Source organism: Octopus bimaculoides, chromosome 2 (genome assembly GCF_046866305.1).
Source record: "Octopus bimaculoides isolate indiv1 chromosome 2, ASM4686630v1, whole genome shotgun sequence".
NCBI classification, from domain to species: Eukaryota; Metazoa; Mollusca; class Cephalopoda; order Octopoda; family Octopodidae; genus Octopus; species Octopus bimaculoides.
The window spans coordinates 31,019,763-31,041,565 of NC_142929.1; the positions used below are offsets into that span (position 1 = coordinate 31,019,763).

The 21,803-nt window shown below is 33.1% G+C and overlaps 1 long non-coding RNA gene across 1 annotated transcript in view; it reads right to left on the reverse strand.

Annotated features, from left to right (window-relative positions):
* Nucleotides 1-21,217, reverse strand: part of LOC128250627 (uncharacterized) — a 33,261-nt gene extending 12,044 nt beyond the window's left edge. Inside the window, exon 1 of the long non-coding RNA XR_016238472.1 lies at nucleotides 20,859-21,217. This is a non-coding gene — a long non-coding RNA (uncharacterized LOC128250627). The remainder of the gene's footprint in view (nucleotides 1-20,858) is intronic.
* Nucleotides 21,218-21,803: the final 586 nt, after the last annotated feature.

A 21,803-nucleotide genomic window follows, 5' to 3' on the forward strand; every position in this document is an offset into this window, starting at 1 on the left:
ACATATATACATACATATATATACATATATAATATATACATATATATACACACACACATATATATATGTATATATATATGTAAATATATATACATATATGCATATATATATATACACATATATATATGTATGTATATGTAAATATATATACATATATACATACATACATACATACATATGTATATATATATATATATATATATATATATATATATATATATATATATATATATATATATACATATATATATATACATATTCATATATTGTATATCTCTTTCTCAGAGATTTAAAGCGAGTTGTTTTTCTCTATACACACACACATAAATACATATACATACATATGTGTGAGTGTGTGTGTGTGTGTGTGTATGTGGTTGTGTATGTGTATTTGCAAATTTCCTACAGGTTTTTAATCAAAACCATTCAATTAAAATTTGAAATAATTATCAAAATTTGGAGAAAGCAGTAATTAATATACATTGGACAGAAAGGCTATAAAACAGATGGTGCATTGAGTTTCTTGTACTTGTTCCCCACAGTAATTAAAGCAATAATTCTATTTCAAACATGGCAGACTACTGAATTACAATTAAATGCTCAATACCGATACAATTTTATATAGCCTCTACATTTTTCATTTTGGTTTGAAGACAATATTGATTGTTTTAATTAATTACAATAGATCACGTTTTTTATTATTATCTCTAAAAATAATCTTTGCTTTTGGTTCATGGAACTGACCCACAGCACTTTGCAGAATACATCAAGTAACTGTAGTTAATATATTAAGCACTAAATGTGGCAAGCTGGCAGAGTCGTTAACAGACCAGGCGAAATGCTTAGCAGTGTTTCATATCATCATCATCGTTTAACGTCCGCTTTCCATGCTAGCATGGGTTGGACGATTTGACTGAGGACTGGTGAAACTGGATGGCAACACCAGGCTCCAATCTAATTTGGCAGAGTTTCTACAGCTGGATGCCCTTCCTAATGCCAACCACTCAGTTTTTGCATTCTGAGTTCAACTTTACCTTTTATCCTTTTGGGGTCGATGAAGTACCAGTGAAACACCGGAGTCAATGTAATCGATTAGTCCTCTCCCTACAAATTTCAGGCCTTGTACCTTTATTAGAAGGGATTATTAATATTGTTGTATTTTGGGATGGTCATTTTTTTTCTTTTTGCTAAATAAACACACACACTATATATTTGTTTCTCACTTGCTTATTAATGTTCTTATTTTTAAAATTCTTATTTTAACTCATGTCCATTGTTTGGAACATCTTAGAAGAACAGAATGGTGTAATTGGAGTAAGAGCAAATGCAAAAATGAAAATTGTCACTGAAGATGCCACAGATGTGTGATGAAAGATTGCTGGACAATGGACATGAATTAAAATAAAAAACAAAATAAGAACAATAATAAACGAATAAAGAACAGATATAGAGTGCATGTGTTTATTTGGCAAAAAAAAAAAAAATTATCAAGAGTGGCTGTGTGGTAAGATACTTGCTTCCCAACCACATACTTCCGGGTTCAGTCCCACTGCATGGCACCTTGGGCAAGTGTCTTCTACTATAGCCTCGGGACGACCAAAGCCTTGTGAGTGGATTTGTTAGACAGAAACTCAAAAAGCCTGTTGTGTATATATATATATATATATATATATATATATATATATATATATATATATATATATATATACAGCCATTAAGTATGTGGTGATATTTAATGGCACACCCATGCATGTGCCATTCTGTTGCTTGCATACAAAGTACAATACTGCATTGTAACAAAACATAGCATCAGATGTAAAAGATGTGCAAAACCTAGTTAAAAATAATGAGGTGAGCATGAATGCGTAATGTTAGTGTACATCAGTGGTTCCCAAACTTTTGCAGGTAGCTGCCCCTTTGGTACTCAGGCCACATTCCTAGTACGTCCACCTCACTCACCACCACAAATGTAGACCACTTTCTGCAACAATTTCAAAACAACTGCATTTCATAAATAAAAGTTAACTTAATCTATAGGGGTAGGAGTGGCTGTGTGGTAAGTGGTTTGCTTACGAACCACATGGTTCTGGGTTCAGTCCCACTGCATGGCACCTTGGGCAAATGTCTTCTACTATAGCTTCGGGCCGACCAAAGCCTTGTGAGTGGATTTGGTAGATGGAAACTGAAAGAAGCCCGTCGTATATATGTATATATATATATATATATATATATATATATATATATATATATATATGTGTGTGTGTGTATATATATATATATATATATATATATATATGTGTGTGTGTGTATATCATCATCATCATCATCATCGTTTAACGTCCGCTTTCCATGCTAGCATGGGTTGGACGATTTGACTGAGGACTGGTGAAACCGGATGGCAACACCAGGCTCCAGTCTGATTTGGCAGAGTTTCTACAGCTGGATGCCCTTCCTAACGCCAACCACTCAGAGAGTGTAGTGGGTGCTTTTACGTGTCACCCGCACGAAAACGGCCACGCTCGAAATGGTGTCTTTTATGTGCCACCCGCACAAGCCAGTCCAGGGGCACTGGCAACGATATATATACATATATGTATATGTATATATATATATGTATGTATGTGTGTGTATATGTTTGTGTGTCTGTGTTTGTCCCCCCCAACATCGCTTGACAACTGATGCTGGTGTGTTTATGTCCTCATAACTTAGCAGTTCGGCAAAAGAGACCGACAGAATAAGTACTAGGCTTACAAAGAATAAGTCCTGGGGTCGATTTGCTCGACTAAAGGCAGTGCTCCAGCATGACCACAGTCAAATGACTGAAACAAGTAAAAGAGTGAAAGAGTAATCAACCAATTATTTGTTTGTTTTCACATCCATTACCCACCTTTTGGCCATTCCATTATCGCCCCATTTTTCTTCAACACCACCCTGGAACTGTCTATTATCTTCAGGGGGGCAGTACAGCTCACTTTGGAAACCACTGCTGTACATGAACAGCAAGGCACAAATGGGCCAAGTATAGTTGGACATATGAGGGAATCATTTCTAGTATGCAGGAAAGAAGACTGTGAGGATATAAATGTATTATACAAATGAAAGATAATAGTTTAAGTGTAGAAGTGCCAAATGATTTAAGCAGAAGGAGCCCATGGGAAAGAAAGAGCAAAAAGGCAAGGGAAGAAGTGGTGAAAATTGATCTCAGGAGCCTGAACCTCAAAAGAGGTGATAAATGACTCAGATGAAAAATGTGATAATGTGCTGGAGGAAACTTATCTAACCCATGCAAGAATGAAAAATAGACTTAGAATGATATGGAGGATAATATCAGAAGAAACTAAATGAATCTGAAAATAAAATTCATTATTTGATAATAAAAGGAAAATAAACTCAGTTTTTTTTTTCTTTTTTACAAATGTAGTTGATTTTGAGAGAGTCCTTTATATATTTCAATTATATATTTAATTAAAATATAAAAGTTTTTTAATCAAAATATATGTGCATAAGTGTAAAGATATATATATATATACACATGCATATATACATATATATATACATACATACATACATACATACATACATATATATATATATATATATATATATATGCATACATACACATGCATGCATACATGCACACACATATATATATACACTTATATATGTATATATATATTTACATACATACACACATGCACACACACACACACATTATATAAATTCATAAGCACATACACACATATAACAGTTTTTTTTTTTTATATGAAAGTAATTACGGTGCTACAAAAGGTTTTTGAGTATTCTAACATTTTTATCATGATAAAGGACAACATCAACAGAATTTAAGCCACTATTTGACAAGAACAGCACATTCTATTGTGCAACATGACTCAAAATGATTCCATTCTCTGACAGCAACCATTTTAATTCTTTCATTTTTATTACGGCTTTCTTTTTTTTTTTTTTTCCTAATTCTAACTCTAATTTTCATTGAATTTATTTCTTTATTTTTTTTCCCTTTAAATATTTAAAAAAAAAAGTTTATATCATTTTTATTAAAGAAATAAAAGACTGATTTGATTGGATATTCCACTTTTCCCTATTTATTTATTTATTTATTTATCTATTTATCCCTCTTACTCTCTCTCTCTCTCTGTTTCTTTCTTTCTTTCTCCCCTCTCTCTCTCTTTTTAATCATATATGTTATAACTATTACAAATACAGCTATTCTTTACAGTCTGCTAATTAAAAATATAAAATGTCATTTTAGTCTGCTTATTAAAAATATATAAAAAAGGAAAAAAAAAAAAATCTCTCATTCCTAAAAAAAAATTTTTTTTCTTTTATTTATTTTTTTCCATCTATTTTGTTCTTCTTCAACATGCTGATTTGCAGGAATTAGTTACTTTGCTTGGTTAGAGATATTGTGACATTAATGTGGCAACTTGGCAGTAGGAATGGCTCTTCACATAATGTTCAGCAGAAGTGAAGAAAGACAGGCATATTGCTATGATTGCACCTGAGAGCAAAATTACATATTTACAATTCTTTTCCTGACCATATTGCTTTCCTTTTTTTTTCTTTCTTGTTATTCTCCCCACCCCACCCACCAATCTTCTTCTTATTTTTTTTTTGTCCACTTATAAAATATCTACCATGTTATGAAAGAACATTGAATATGAAGAATGTCTTACACTGAAATGAAGTCAGTTGTTGTTATTGTTGTTGTTGTTGTTGTTATTATTTATTCATTTATTTATTTTTTGCTATAACTTTTCCTCTTCATTATCATTGTCATCATCACCACCATCATTGTTGACATCATCATTGTCATCATCATCATCATCATCATCATCAAGAGCAACAGCAGCAGCAACAAAAGTATCTTCTCCTCCTCCTCCTCCTGTTCTTTTTTTCTCCTCCTCCTCTCTTCTTCTACTTCTTTCATCATCTCCCCCTCCTCCTCCTCCTCCATTATCAGAATAAGTACCTTCATCATCCTCATCATCATTCACATCACCATCATACTCTTCCTCATCATCATCACCATCATCCTCATCATCATCACCATCATCCTCATCATCATCACCATCATCCTCCTCCTCAGCATCATCACCATCATCCTCATCTTCATCATCAACACCATCATCCTCATTATCATCCTCACCACGACCACCACAACCATCATCATCATCATCATCATCCACATTATCCACATGATTCATCACCCATCAAACTCTACTCTGCACCCCGCCCACTCCTTTCACACACCTACCTCTTTTATAACTCGCCTTCTTGTGTTTGTTTCATATTCTCTTTTCCTCAAACAGAAGCTGAAATAAGACAAGGTGTAGCTGTTGTTTAGCAACTCCTCCTACCCTCACAGTTTACCTCCAAACAAGCAAACCAATGATAAAATTGTATTCCATCTCTGACCATACTGTCTCTTTATTTATAGTCTTTCATATTCTGTAGTTGTGTGGTTAAGAGGTATGCTTCATTATCATATGGTTTCAGGTTCTGTCCTGTTACGTGTCATTTAATATAGCCCCAGGACAACCAATGTTTTATGAGTAAATGTGTGACAAATGGAAACTGTGAAGAAGCCTATCTATCTCTCTATCTCTCTATCTCTCTCTCTCTCTATCTATCTATCTCTCTATCTCTCTATCTATCTCTCTATCTATCTATCTCTCTATCTCTCTATCTGTCTCAAAACAAATTCACACGCAGGAATTTTTTAGATTCTTGATTTTAAGAAGTGATCTTACTTAATTATCAATTGACTTCCACCATGTATGTATGTATGTATGTATGTATGTGTGTATGTATATATGTATGCATGGCTCAGTGGTTAGAGTGTCGAGCTTACGATCGTAAGGTTGTGAGTTCGAATTGCGCACCAGGCTGTGTGTTGTGTTCTTGGGCAAGACACTTTATTTCACGTTGCTCCAGTTCACTCAGCTGTAGAAATGAGTTGCGACGTCACTGGTGCCAAGCTGTATCAGCCTTTGCCTTTCCCTTGGATAACACTGGTGGCATGGAGAGGGGAGGCCGGTATGCATGGGCGACAACTGGTCCTCCATAAACAACCTTGCCCGGACTTGTGCCTGGGGTGGGGTGGGGTGGGGGTAACTTTCTAGGTGCAATCCCATGGTCAGTCATGACTGAAGGGGGTCTCAGCATGCATGTATGTATGTGTGATGTGTGTATGTGTGTATGTATGTACATACATATGTCATTATTTAGTTTTCTTTCAAGATTTGCCAATAGAGAAAGAGACACCTTCTAAAACTTAGATCCAAAGCTCCTCCATTGGAATTTCAACAACATGAACAGGGTATTTTTTCATGTATGTATATGTATATGTGCAGATCTGTGAGTTTTGTATTATGTATTTTCATGCATATAGTTGCATGTCAAGACATGCTCATACTCAGTTGATTCATATATCCAACAGCGGGTTTTGTTTTGCTCTTTTATAACAGTGAAATAAATCAGTATTCAATTCATAACTCGAAGAAAAATGAATTTTGTAGTTATGGTTACTTCTATATCTACAACTGGAAAGAATCTGTTTGCTTGTTGAGCTGTTGTTTTCATTCTGTTCTTTGGCAGTGTTGTTGATGATGTGTCCACCATGTTGTTTGTAGTAACTCTCTGCATAGTAAATTCAAGTTTCAGTTGAAAATCGCTATGATCTTGTATAAAAGGCTCTTTGAGTTAATTCATCTGAAAATTAACCAGTTATTTAAAAGTCTGATAGTTGTGGCTTCAAAGTTGGAGATAGTATTCATCATATTTTCAATAAGTAATCTCCCACACCAAATACGCAACTTGTCACTTTGAGTTGCACTGTATGTACGTATGTATGTATGTATGTATGTAAGTATGTATGTATGTAAAAAGTATGAGGAATTTTGATTAGGGTGACTCAAACTAATAGGTATGAGCATTGAGTGCTCAAATTGGTATGCCACTAGAATTACTGTTTGAGCTGCAATTGAAGATGTGATTTTGTGACTGTCCTTTCCAAGTGACCAGAAGTGGCTTCTCCATGAGTTGATAAGCATAGATTAAAACAGAAACGAAAAGGCAAACGGTTTGGCAAGACTTGACAAAGGCATTTAATTTAGCTAAATAATACAGACACTATTTAAACCTTTTATTATTTAACTAAATTAAACAACCTTGTCAATTTTTGCAATTCTGTTTGCCATTTCTGCTTTGTACAAGGTGCAGAAGGTATTTGAAGACATACCTTTTTGGGGTCATTGCTGCATTTTTTACTAACTCTGTATAATCTTTGTTTCAGAAAATAATAATGGCAGACCCTCAGCTTACTCAAGAAACGAAGAGGCATGCTGTTATTGTGGTTATAAAGGCTGAGCATAGTGATTTAAAAATATCTCGATTTTTAAAAGTTGCCAGAAGATGGAAGATGGAAACGTATCTACAGTATCAAAGCATAAAAAGCATTCTAAACACTCTGAAATCATGAGAACACCTGAATTTATCCAGCAAGTTTAACAGACCATTGATTACAATCCCAGAAAGTCCATGAGGTCAATTGCAAAATATTTCCATGTGTTAGAAGGAACAGTCAGAAATGTTGTCCACGAAGACATGAGATATAAGTCTTATGTGACGAGGAAAGAACAAGCAAAAGAAAATCACTGCATCAGATCTAAAAGGCTCTTAAACAAACTTAAAAATCCAGCAGAAAAAGATTTGATTTGGTCTGGGAATTGAACTCATTACTTCATGATTGTGAACTTGATGTTCTAACCACTGAGCCACATGCCTTCACACTTATGTATGTATGCATATATATAATCCTTTCTACTATAGGTACAAGGCTTGAAATTTGGGGGACCCCAGTATTCAATTGGTACTTATTTCATCGATTCCAAAAGGATGAAAAGTAAAGTTGACCTCAGCAGAATTTGAACTCAGAACGTAGCGGCAGATGAAATATTGCTAAGCATTTTGCTCGGCATGCTAACGATTCTGCCAGTTCACCGTCCTTTTAAGCATATATATATATATGAAAAAATTGAGCTTGATTTGAATGTTCAAGATGAATAAAATAGTTTCCAGAGAAATATCAGTTGGTGAGTTCATTTTACCCTTTGGAACATTCTATTTATTCTTGTGTATATACAGGCAGACATTATGAATTTATGTTGGTGTATATACAAGCAGTCAGTTACTAGATTTGTAAGCCAGGATAACTATGTACAGTTTGTATCTAGCATTAGTTTTCCAAATATTTTTTCTTTAGTATAGATGATATATTTTTACTTAAGCCATCATAAACATAGCAATGTAGTAATGACAATGAAAATGCTGAAAATTTACAGCAATTTGATGTACATTGCAAAATAATCCATTTGTTTGTTACTACCAACCATTGCATAATAATCCATGTGTTTGTTACTATCAACCGTTGCATGTGACTTGATTTTATAACATAATTGAGTTTAAGGAGTTGGTATGTTACTATGGGTGTTTGTTAGTCAAATGTATGGTAATTTAAATAGGAAAAATCCAGCTTCTGCTATACAAACATGATTATAGGATATGAGCTGAGCATTACAGTATGTAAAATAAGCAGTACTCAAAGTCTATTAATAGACAAGAGGACAAGGACAGTTAACCTTAAGTGTATGGGTATAGGACAACATCAATAACACTATACAAACTACAGACTAATGAGAGTACCGCTATGTAGTTTTTTGATTTGCTAGAAATAAAAGTAAATATACCTCAAATTTCACCATATTGTCTTAAAGGCATTGCTGTGGTTGTAAGAGGTCCACTGCACAACTTTGTGGTTTGGAATTCAGTCTCAACATACAAGACTTTTGACAAATATCTTCCACTGTAGTCTTGCATTGACCAAAGCCCTGTCAATGAACCGACTCAAAATATGTTAATTTATGCTTTTGGGTGTGTAAGGAAACAATAATAGGAGTGGAATCTGCTGGCCATTTATATATATATATATATATATCTGTATATATGGGAGAATATACAAATAATAACAACAGACGAGGACAGGTGGTTTAAATAACAAAAGTATATACTAGTATGACGCTCGGGAATACGGAAAGTCTTTGATGTTTCAAGCTACGCTCTTCAACAGAAAGAATACGGAGACAAGGAGAAAAACATGGAGAAAAAAAATTGAATAGTGTTCAGTCAACGGTCAATCATATATATATATATACATATATATATATGATTGACCGTTGACTGAACACTATATATATATATATATATATATATATATATATATATATATATATATATATATATATATATATATATATATATATATATATATATATATATATATATATATATATATATATATATATATATATATATATATATATATATATATATATATATATATATATATATATATATATATATATATATATATATATATATATATATATATATATATATATATATATATATATATATATATATATATATATATATATATATATATATATATATATATATATATATATATATATATATATATATATATATATATATATATATATATATATATATATATATATATATATATATATATATATATATATATATATATATATATATATATATATATATATATATATATATATGTATATGTATATGTATATGTATATGTATATGTATATGTATATGTATATGTATATGTATATGTATATGTATATGTATATGTATATGTATATGTATATGTATATGTATATGTATATGTATATATATATATATATATATATATATATATATATATATATATATATATATATATATATATATATATATATATATATATATATATATATATATATATATATATATATATATATATATATATATATATATATATATATATATATATATATATATATATATATATATATATATATATATATATATATATATATATATATATATATATATATATATATATATATATATATATATATATATATATATATATATATATATATATATATATATATATATATATATATATATATATATATATATATATATATATATATATATATATATATATATATATATATATATATATATATATATATATATATATATATATATATATAGGCACAGGAATAGCTGTGTGGTAAGTAGCTTGCTTACCAACCACGTGGTTCCGGGTTCAGTTCCATTGCGTGGTACCTTGTGCAAGTGTCCTCTGTTATAGCCTCGGGTCGACAAAATCCTTGTGAGTGGATTTGGTAGATGGAAACTGAAAGAAGCCCATCGTATATATATATATACATATGATGGGCTTCATCAACCAAATTTATTCTCAAGGCATTGGTTGGTCTGGATCTATAATAAAAGACTCTTGCCCAAGGTGCTGTGATGTAGGACTGATTACAAAACCACGTAATCATGAGGTTTTGTGTTCAGTCCAACAACACAGCAACTTTTTTAACCACATACTATGCTTCTACCTGCCATACCATTTTATTTATTTATTTATTTCTGTATAAATAATTGCGTGTTTAAAACTTTAAATCTGGCCATTTATATATTGCCACAATTCAAAATTTTAAATAAATGCTGTGTAAAATGCATAACTGCTCACTATAAGGGTGTTAAAAAATGTCCAGAGCTTTAGACATGCATAGTACAAGACTGACTTTAACAATGTCACACTACATGATTAAGACTTTCTGAAGATACAGTGACTGATTTTGTGTTGGATTCATTTCTGAACCTCAATACAGTAATTGTACAGGAAAGTTCAAAACTGTTGCTATCAATACTGCATGATGCCATTTGATGCTCAACCAGAAATTGGCTACTGGGAGCATTAATGTAAAGGAGCACATGTGAATATGATGTATAATTTTTAAGCAGCTTTAATTCAAAGAATCACATTTGAACATAACATATTTGGATAAATTCTTTATGAATTCTGTTAAAATACTATTGTATAGTATTGTAGTGATTCAATCTCTAACCACCAGAATACTCAGTTAGGCATCACAAGTGAGCCACCACAGTTTCACATGATTGATCTATAAATTGACCATCAGCATGAAATTGTGGTGTGATATAGCTTCTTGGATGTTGTAGAATTTAACCTCTCTTCATTTCATAAAAACCGTTTTGGCACCTAACTTGGCAGGCAGATGACTTCCAGCTTTTGAAGAGGCAACTTGGGACATTTGTCCAAACAGTTTTAGGTGCTCGGACAGACCGATTCTGAACATTCGTACAATGTCCCATGAATAACTTTCACAGACATGTCATGGTTTTTCTCTCCTCCTTGTTGGCAATTGCATTATTAATATCATTGTAAATAGCCAAACATATAATATTATGTTCAGTAATAAATATTAGTTAAAGGTTTGTGAGTTTGTTTGAGTTATTATTCACACAGCCAATGACATTCCACATGTACACTACGATGAAGGTGACTCAGATGTTTAAAATATATCATTATTAACCAGCTGAACATGAGCGACCAAGCAAACCACATGAGACTATTAACCACATTAACGAAAAAAAGCATTCTTCATATATCTGACTATGTAATCCCCTGGTAATTATGAATTGATGGTTAAAAACTGGAAATACATTAAAAGAAAAATATATATGAGAAATACAAGTAAAGATTTAACATGTTTAAACAAAAAAAAAAAAGAAATACTGATTCATGATTCAAGACAGGAAACTCATGAATATGATGATGTGTTTATATTCTTTGGATTTATATACATCGACCATGAAGGTGAAAAGTAGTGACTGTGTGTTCTCTGTTATAAAACAGTGCAAAGAAAGTATAAAGTCAACTAGACTTTGCCGACATTTAGAAACAAGATGTTAAACATAAACGTAGGCACAGGCTTGGTTGTATGGTTAAGAAGCCTGTTTTGCAACTACATGGTTGTCAGTTCAGTCCCATGGTACAACACCTTAGTTTAGTGGATTCTACTCTAACTCTGGGTCAACCAATGCCTTGTGAGTGAATTTGGAAGATAGAAACTGTGGAACCTGTTATATGTGTGTTTGTGTGTGTGTGTGTTTGTATGAGTGTGTGTGTGTGTGTGTGTGTGTGTTCGTGTGTGTGTGTGTGTTTATGTGTTTGTTTTCCCACCATTGCTTGATTACTGATATTGGTTTGCTCCTGTCCTTTGACAAAAGAGACCAACAGAGAAAGTACCAAACTTAAAAGTTAAGTACTGTGGTTGATTTCTTCAATTAAACTCTTCAAGGTGGTGCCCCAGCATGGCCACAGTCCAATGACTGCAACAAGTAAAATGATGAGTATTTCCAAAGGAGATGCCAGGAACTACTTTCACGAGAAAAGGCAATAGCAAAAATGGCAACTGGCTGTGATAATAAAACTGCTGTGCTGGCATTGTATGATGTGTCTCTTGTAATTTCAGAGTGTGGAAAACCAAACACAGCAGTGGAAGAACTAATTCTACCAACTTACAAACCTTTTGCCTTTTTTTTTTTTTTTTGATGGTTAAGTTCCAACCCAGACTGCAGCAACAAAGTCCACCTGCCACACTTCCTGATCCAAGAGGTCCTGGATTCATTGCAGGCTGGTGAATGTAATCAAGTTGTTGATGTAAATGTGACAACATTTTCCTCTTCTTACATCACCAGGAAGTGAGTTCCACAGAACTAATTTGGATGCTTCCAGTTCATTGTGCCACATGCAGTGACTAGATAATTGCAGCTGTCTTTGCCCGATCTTCTTGCTAACTTTCGGCAGGTCTCCATAAAGACATTTGTTTGTTATGTGTTGCTGCCATTTCCCATTTAGGGCTATTCATAGCATCCTTGTGTAACAGTCGTCTAGTCCAGGGGTTTTCAAACTGTGGTCCGCGGACCACAGGGGGTCCGCAAGGACAAGACAGGGGGTCTGTGGACAGCAAATACTTTTTATGGGCAATTTGATTTTATATATGTTTTTTAATCGAAATCTTTTAATTGACAATAAACCTATTTGTTAAATACTGTTAAATAAATAAATGTAAAAATATATGTTGTTTTAAGCAAATATTTATGTATAAATTTCATAAGCGTTTATAAGGGGGTCCTTAAGGTAAAGCCTGAAATATAAAGGGGTCCGCAAGTCAAAAAGTTTGAAAACCCCTGGTCTAGTCTGTTTGATAATGCATAGAAACCAGGTAGCAAGGGATTATGATTTGACTCCATAACCAAACAATACTATGAAGCAGAAAACAGATGTCATGACGATATCAAAAACCAGTAAGTGAAAAGAGTTCTTAAAAGTAAATACTATATCATACACTTAAATGAAAGTACAGATATTTCAAACAGTGCTGATTTGCTAGCATTAATATTCTTTCTATCATTGCCAGAAGGCCTGAAATTTTGCAGAGAGGGGCCAGATATTTACATCAATTACTTATTTTATCGACCCCAAAAAGATGAAAGGTAAAGTAAACGTCAGCATCAATTTAGCTCAGAACATAAATTCAGAAAAAATGCTGCTAAGCATGTTGCCTAGCATTCTAATGATTCTTCCATCTTGCTGCTTATTTTCTTGCATTTATATGGTATGAATTTAATGGTATGATTGGTAAAGATTTTCAGTTTTGCTAATCTTCACCAATACTTAGAACCAGGGGCATACATGTGTGATATTTTTATGTATTTAAACAACCTGAATTTGAGTCTATAAAGGAAATCCATAATGTTTTAAACATCAAAGATAAAGAGGAAGCCATGATTATGGGATTAAACTTATGGCTTAAACATCTGCAGAGCAGCGTGTTTAAATTGGTTTTTTTTTTTTAGGCTCTGGAGCTTTCTTGAAACTTCTGATATTGATGACTTCCTGGAAGAAATAAGAAACATTTTCATTTACCATTTGCAAAGTTTTAAGACCTGTTTCAGGGATTATCTTTATCTTCTAGATCCTCACCATCACTGAGGTTGTTGTCATCATTGTCAGCATCGTCGTCATTGTCATTGCCATCATCATCATCGTCATTTTACGGCTGGCATGGGTTGGACAATTTGATAGGAACCGATGCATCCAAGAACTGCATTGAGCCCTAATGTCTGTTTTGGCATGGTTTTATAACCGGACGCCCATCCTTATGCCAACCACTTTATAGCATAGACTGCATACTCTTTTTCTTGCCATCTTCACTTTTGAGGTCATCATGCAAGACTATGAGTCTTGGGGTAAGTAGGGGGTTAGCTTTATGCTTGGTGATGAGAAGATTACTATGAAAGGAAGGGGAAGAACAGGTTCCTTTGAACAGCTTTCAGATATCAGTTGGATTAAGAATTCATTTTATGCACAAATTAAAAAAAAATTTGATCTTTCATATTTTTGAAGTCAATAAGTTGAATCAAAAAAATTGTGCCTGTTCTGGATCTTTGCATTTTGAGTTCTAATCCTGCTAAAGCCTACATGTATGGTAGACTTAATCTGTCCCTGTTTTAACACTGTTACCTGGATCTTTGGTTGCTTTAGTAGAGTTCCCTCTGTTGCAAGCATTATGGCTGTCTCCAGTTTGAGGATACCCTCTTAAACAATTCGTTGACGCCCTGTAAAAGGGTTATGAACACTACCTTCCATCCTGACTATGGGATAGAAAACTACCTTGTGCTGTTGTTGTTGAATTGTCCCAGGTTAGCCCTGAAGCAAAACCTACAATGAAAGGCATGACAGCTGTGATTATCCCATCTTTTTTAAGAGTTATCTGGGACTGCATTAGCAAATATACCTTTCTTTATCTAAGAGTGTAGCTGCTATCTTTGGAATGTCAAACAATTGCATAAAAATTCCAAATATGTACATCATAGAGATAGATTTTGTAGTATCAACTCAAACTACTTGAAAACTCACTCATTTAAAAAAAAAAGATAGACGTTTGGTTTTCCAAGATGCCGATTGATGTTTGCGAAAGCAGTTAGTTGTAAATGTGAATCTATAATAATTTTTTTTGTAGTAAAATGTTTGCTTTGATATTGAAAATAATTCTGTTAAGTAGATATATATCTGGGAAATTTGTTAATATAAGGAGATGAGAATATGGCAGACAATATTCTTCACTTATGCTGCTGCTGTGATTATCCTTGTATAACTGGTCTACTTTTAGTTGTAGATTTATTGTATGAAGTAAAAAAAAATTGTGGTGTGGGGAGCAACAAACAAATCCATGTTTATAGAATATATGTTTCTCCTTCTGAAAAGGACATTAACACCACTCAGTTTTTTCATATCTACTAAATTTATACTTTCTGACAGATGACTAACATTCACCCTGATTATAATAATCTGTTAAATCCTGATCTGGTTTTTATAGATCTGAGGCATGGACTCAGTTGCTTGGTAAGTGAGAGCAAACAACAGAACATGGTACATGCAAGTCCTGAAAATCTGTTTGGTAGCTTGTTGGATAAATGATTAAGTTTTGCAGGAGATGAATGCTAAACAAAAACTGATGGTGATAGCTAGGAAGCAAAATTGTAACATTTTGGTCATGTTATCAGGTTCTGAACTTTTTTGCCCACATCCTCAGAGGCTTGGGGAACAGAATAAAGGTTTGTATTCAACTAAGATGAAGATGGAATGATGATATCAGGGACTGGATCAGGAAAATTCTGGTGGAGTGTACAGCTGCAGCAGAAGATTGCCGTGTTGGGTGAGAAATAGTGGTTGCATCTGAGGCCCTTGGTTTTTAACTTTGCTGGAAGGCATAGTCATCCCATCATTAAAATAAATACTTTGTAAATAATTTTCTGGTACTGAAAGGCTCAGACATTGCAGTGTAGTTAAGAAGCTTTCTGCCCAACCATCTGGTCTTAGGTTCAGCCCAACTGCAATATGCCCTGGCATGTGTCTTCTATTTTAGTCATGGGTTGATCAAAGCCTTGTGAGTGAATTTTGTTGAAACACAAAAAGGCACATCATCTATATATATAAAATCCTCCGTATGTGTGTGTGTGTGTATGTTTTCTCTATGCACGGCCAAACCGCTGTCTTAATTCCTTCATTCCTCAGATCCTGTAAATCCCATCTGACCTCCCTTATGAATTTAAACAGCTCCAGTTCCCAGTGAAGTTTTGCTATGTCCATAAATAAATCTCAAGCACAATCTCTCAACGTTGCTGGACCTTGCTTCTCTCATGGGCAATTATATGTAGGATGTTCTTGAGTTGGAAGTCCTAAAACACTTTTTCTTTGTACACCAATTAAAGGACACGCTGAAAACATTGTATTTTTAGAAAATTTACAAAATTAAACTGTGATTGATTTCAGGATGATAATGATTATCGCCTCGAGTTCCATCGTTAATTTTACACTGTTTGGTGACCACAGTTGGAAGCAGTAATCCAGACAGCTGAGGATGAAAGTCCCCCAGAGGACCATCATGGTTTCCTGTTCATACATTTTGAAAGTTTGAAGAATCCATCCAGCCAAGTGTCTGCATTTTATTGCCAACTTAGTAATATGCACCTGGAAAGATGCATCATTACTCATGTTGAAGCCCAGGTCATGCACTTGGAATTCTCCAGCATTAAACTGCATGCTATTTTTCTCAGTCACCTGTATATCACATCCAACTCCTGTTGCAGATGCGCAACATTGCCGGGGTTCTGTATCCTCTGAGAGACTGTTATATCATTTGCATAGTTAGAAAGGGTGGCTACTTAAGCATAATGATGACAACAATGATGACAACGACGATGATGGTGGTGATGATGATGATGATAGCGATTATGATGATGATAGCGATTATGATGATGATGAGGATGATGATGATGATGACAACAATGTCGATGATGACAATGATGATGGGGTATAATTTTGTTGAAACAAATGTAAATTAGCAGTTTCTGTCAGTCTAGAGATTATATAACTGTTATTTTATTTTTATAGTAAGACATATCTTTTCCAATATGTCATACATTTCTGTTTAAAATAGTACAATATGATCATTAGGAGATCTGGTAGGCATTGCTAACTAGTTCAATAACCATTTAGCCAATCTCTCATTGGTTCGCCCAAAAGAAACCCCTGTTATTTATCCAATGCAGCTTTTACTGTCTCATGCTATTTCAATGATACAGTTGATGATTATTATACTTGGATAATTATTTAAACACATGTCTCTGACAAGTAAATGCTTTTGAACCGAGAAATCCATTTTGCTAGCAGCATTACATCATGGATGTTCCATGGAAACTATTCTAAACTTGCCCAACTAAGATAAATAAGCAGAGAGGTGAGAAGTAAATAAAGGAACATATAGATATGCTTTGGAAATGCATTGTGAAATACACATAGAATAAAAATACGAAACAACAGAAAAAAATATACCTGAGAAAATAACAAACAAGGTAATATTAAACAAAACTGGCCCAAAAGCAATCAATAAATATTTTTAAAAGCTACATGTATAACTACATCTCTTTCTGTCTTACTCTATTTTCCTCACAGTGTATGTGTGTGTGTGAGTGTGTGTATGTATAGATATAGATATAGATGTATTGTTAGATACAGATAAGGAAATAATTTATTCTCAAACACAGAAATGCTGATAGAACAGCAGGAACCAAATAAAATATCCATATTTTGTAGAAAAAATTTGTCAGCAGCCAGCCACGAGACTCAAACTCACTTCTCTGTGATTACCGGTCAAGTGCTTCACCAATTAAGCTAAACTGCCCACTGACAAATTAATCCACAATTTTTAAACTTATTTTTAAACTAGCATACAAGACGCTGTATGTTATCTTACAATACATCTCAACTCTTCTAAAAGCAAACTTTGTTTACATCTATCATAATTTGAATTTAGCATACAGCACCCTTACACACACACACACACACACACACACACAAACACACACACATATGCAAACACATATGCACATGTATATGGATGGTTGAGCAGGTTGCATTGAGCTTGAGGATTATGTTGTGCTCCAGTATCTACTTGGTGTCGTTTTCATGACTGTGTGCCCATCATAATGCCAACCAATTTATAAAGAATAGTGGGTGTTTTTTCTTTAGCTCTAGTGAAGTCACCTCATAACTTGTAAGACCAAGGGCCAAAAATGTCTCCCATGACTGAAGAAGAATAGAAGTGCATACATGATGATTCTATGCAGTGTGATGAGACAGAAAGAGAGAGTGAGAGTGAGAGGGAGAGAGATAGAAAGAGGGAGAGAGAGTAAAGTTTGTTGGTGGTACAGATTTATATTTGACAGCATGTGGTAATGGAGAAGAAGCATGAAAGTGACAAGGAAATGTGAAGGGATTAGTGTCAGGGGTTATTGAAAAGGGCATTAGAGTTCCACACAGAAATAAATGATTGATTTTTTTTTGAAGCAGAACTATTTCTATCTTTATCATTTGTTTTCTACTATAGGCACAAGGCCTGGAGTTTAGTGGGTAGGGGACTAACTGATTACACCAACTTCAGTGCTCAAATGGTACATATTTTATTGACCCCAAATAAATAAAAGGAAAAGTTGACCTGAGTGAAATTTGAACTTACAGTATACAGCCATATGAAATGCCATGGAGCATTTTGTCCAGTGTGCTAATGATTCTGCCAGTTCACTGCTTTTGGAAGCAATATTAATATTGCAGCACAAGGTTCAATTAACATACAGTATATACACATCGCAAATTCAAATCTGATGGTGTAGAACTCTAATGCTTTAGACTGGCAGTAAAGTCTATATAAATGTATGTTGTCTGCTATAAAAAGGTCAGTACAGAAGTCAAAATCACTCCACATCCTGAAGATGTGGCTGAGAGAGTTTGGAAGTGCTGATAAATAGGAATTCAGGAACATTAATATTCCAAATGGTCAACAAAGATTTGATATGCAGATATGAAAAACAATTATGATAAAAGAGATAGTACTTAATCATGTTTTTAAAATATCATGTCTAAAAGAAAAGCAGTTCTCCACATATACAAATACACAAAACACAACCCCCACCCACATGTATACGTATATATATAGAGAGAGATTAGCTATATATTTATACCTAGATGTAGCTTTATCAATCTATATGTCTACATCTATCTATTGATCTATATTTTATATCTCTATATATTCATATTATATATATAAACCTATATATATTCATGTTATTTATATATATATATATATATATATATATCAAGATATATTCATGTTATATATATATACATATATATGCATAGATACACATACATATATATATATATATATATATACATACATACATATATATATGCATATACATATATATATATATATATATATATATATATATATATATATATATATATATATATATATAAATATACATACACATACATATGCATATATATATATATTTATAGATATATATATATATTTATACATATACATATATATATATAAATATATACATATACACATATGTGCATATATATATATGTGTGTGTGTGTGTGTGTGTGTGTGCGTGTACTTATGTATTTCTTCTCAAGAATGTAGATAGAAAAGATGTTTCTTCTTTGCATAAGCACAGATAAAAATGTTGGAAAGAAAACAACCAAAGCCAAAACAGTGCAACGTGAACCAAACTGTCAACTATGATATTCTGTTATGGAGCAATAAATCAACTTGGTTTAAGTTTGATGGTTCATTAGCAACTAGAAATAATAACATTAACTGGATAGAATTTTCATATTGCCAAGTTTTGGCCAATGAAACAGTAAAAATGGAAACAGCAATAACAGCAGTAACATAACGAAAACGATAACATGAAAAAGAGCAACAGTAACAAGACTGTATATAATTATACATACATATACATATACATATATATGCGTGTGTGTGTGTGTGTGTGTGTGTGTGTAATTATATATATACATATATATGTAATTATATATATATACATGATTATATATATTTATATGTATATATATATATATATATATATATATATATATATATATATATACATATATATATATATATATATATATATATATATAACAGTATACACAAACGTGCGTGCACACACACACACACACACACACACACACACTCACACACACACACTCACACACACACACACTCACACACACACACTCACACACACATGCAGTAATATGAACAACAAAAACACCAGAAATAACAATGCTAATAACAACTCCAAAATCAACAATAACGACAACAACACCAACAATAATTTTTGCGACTAACAACAATCACATTAGCAACAACATCAAGAACATTAGACACAACAGCAGCAGTAACAACAGGCAAGAACCGCAAGAACCAGTTAGCAACATGCTCAACATCAACAGCGATAACCGCAGCAAAATCCAATGAAAAAACAACAACAACAATAACAAGAACAACCACCGCAGCAGCAACAGCAGCAGCAGCAGAAATATTAACAACAACAACAACAGCAATAATAAAATTGTTGAGAGTAATAAAAAAAAGACATTGCAAAAACAACATATATTACAAACCAAAGGAACAGCAATAAATATTTTAAAAATGAAAATAATTATTTCAGAAAATAAGAATGTTGTTGATGTATTAGTTGATGTTCCTGCCATCATTATCATCCTCATCATCGTCGTTGTCATCGTTATTGTTGTTGTTGTTGTCAACATTGTTTGTTTTATTGTTGTTGTTGTTCGTTTATATAATTTTTATCTAAAATGATGTTTGTTTCATTGTGGGTTTGATTAGATATGATTGTTATTTCTCTCGGCATGTTCCATTGAAGAAATGCATACCAGTTTTGGAGTGTTCCACAAGATTTCTCAACACAAAAAAAAAGAAACACTCACCTCCATCATCTACAGATTGCCTGAAGCTGTGACATCATCATCTCCTCTCATAACTAATCAAAACTGGCAAATCATCCCTTAATCTGCCTGCCTGACATACAAAAACATTACACAACAACGTTTGAAAGCTATTGCTGCTGCTGCTACTGCTGGAAAAGAAGATGACAATGGAGGTAAAAGAGTCTGTGACAATGTTATATTTGCGAGTCCAGCAATATAATCAGAATTTCTTATTGTTGTAACCATCATCATCATCATTACACCCACAATGAGGACCACCACCACTACTACCAGCATCGCTGTCATTGTCATCATTATCCTCCTCCTCCTCCTCCTCCTCCTCATCATCATCATCAACACCACCACTGCCAGTATCACAATCATCATCATCATCATCATCATCATTGCTGCAGTTCACTTCTTCTTCTTCTTCTTCTTCTTCTCCTTCTCCTCCTCTTCCTTCTTTTCTTCTTCTTCTTCTTCTTCTTCTTCTTCTTCTTCTTCTTCTTCTTCTCCTCCCACTTATTCAATGTGATCGTTGTTGTCATTGTTGTAGCTATTTTCACTGTCGTTGTTGCTATCGTTGTTGTTGTTGTCATTGTCGCCACCTTCATTATTGCCGTCATTGTTGTGATAGTGGCGGTGGTGATGACGATGATGATGATAATGATGACAACAACAATGATGATGATAATGATGATGATGATGATGATAATGATGATAATGATAACGATCATAATCTATATCGCAATTAAAAAAAAATAAGCGTATGATTTGCCCTAACCATACTGGTCAGATTTAGATGGGTGTGTAGAAAAACACACCTGATTATATTTCTGCAACACTTTCATGATTTAAGCCTTGTATTCCCATGTCCAATTATATAGATGATGTAAACGATAAATGAGGAAAATAAAGTAGTTTTGCTGCATGAATCACATGGAT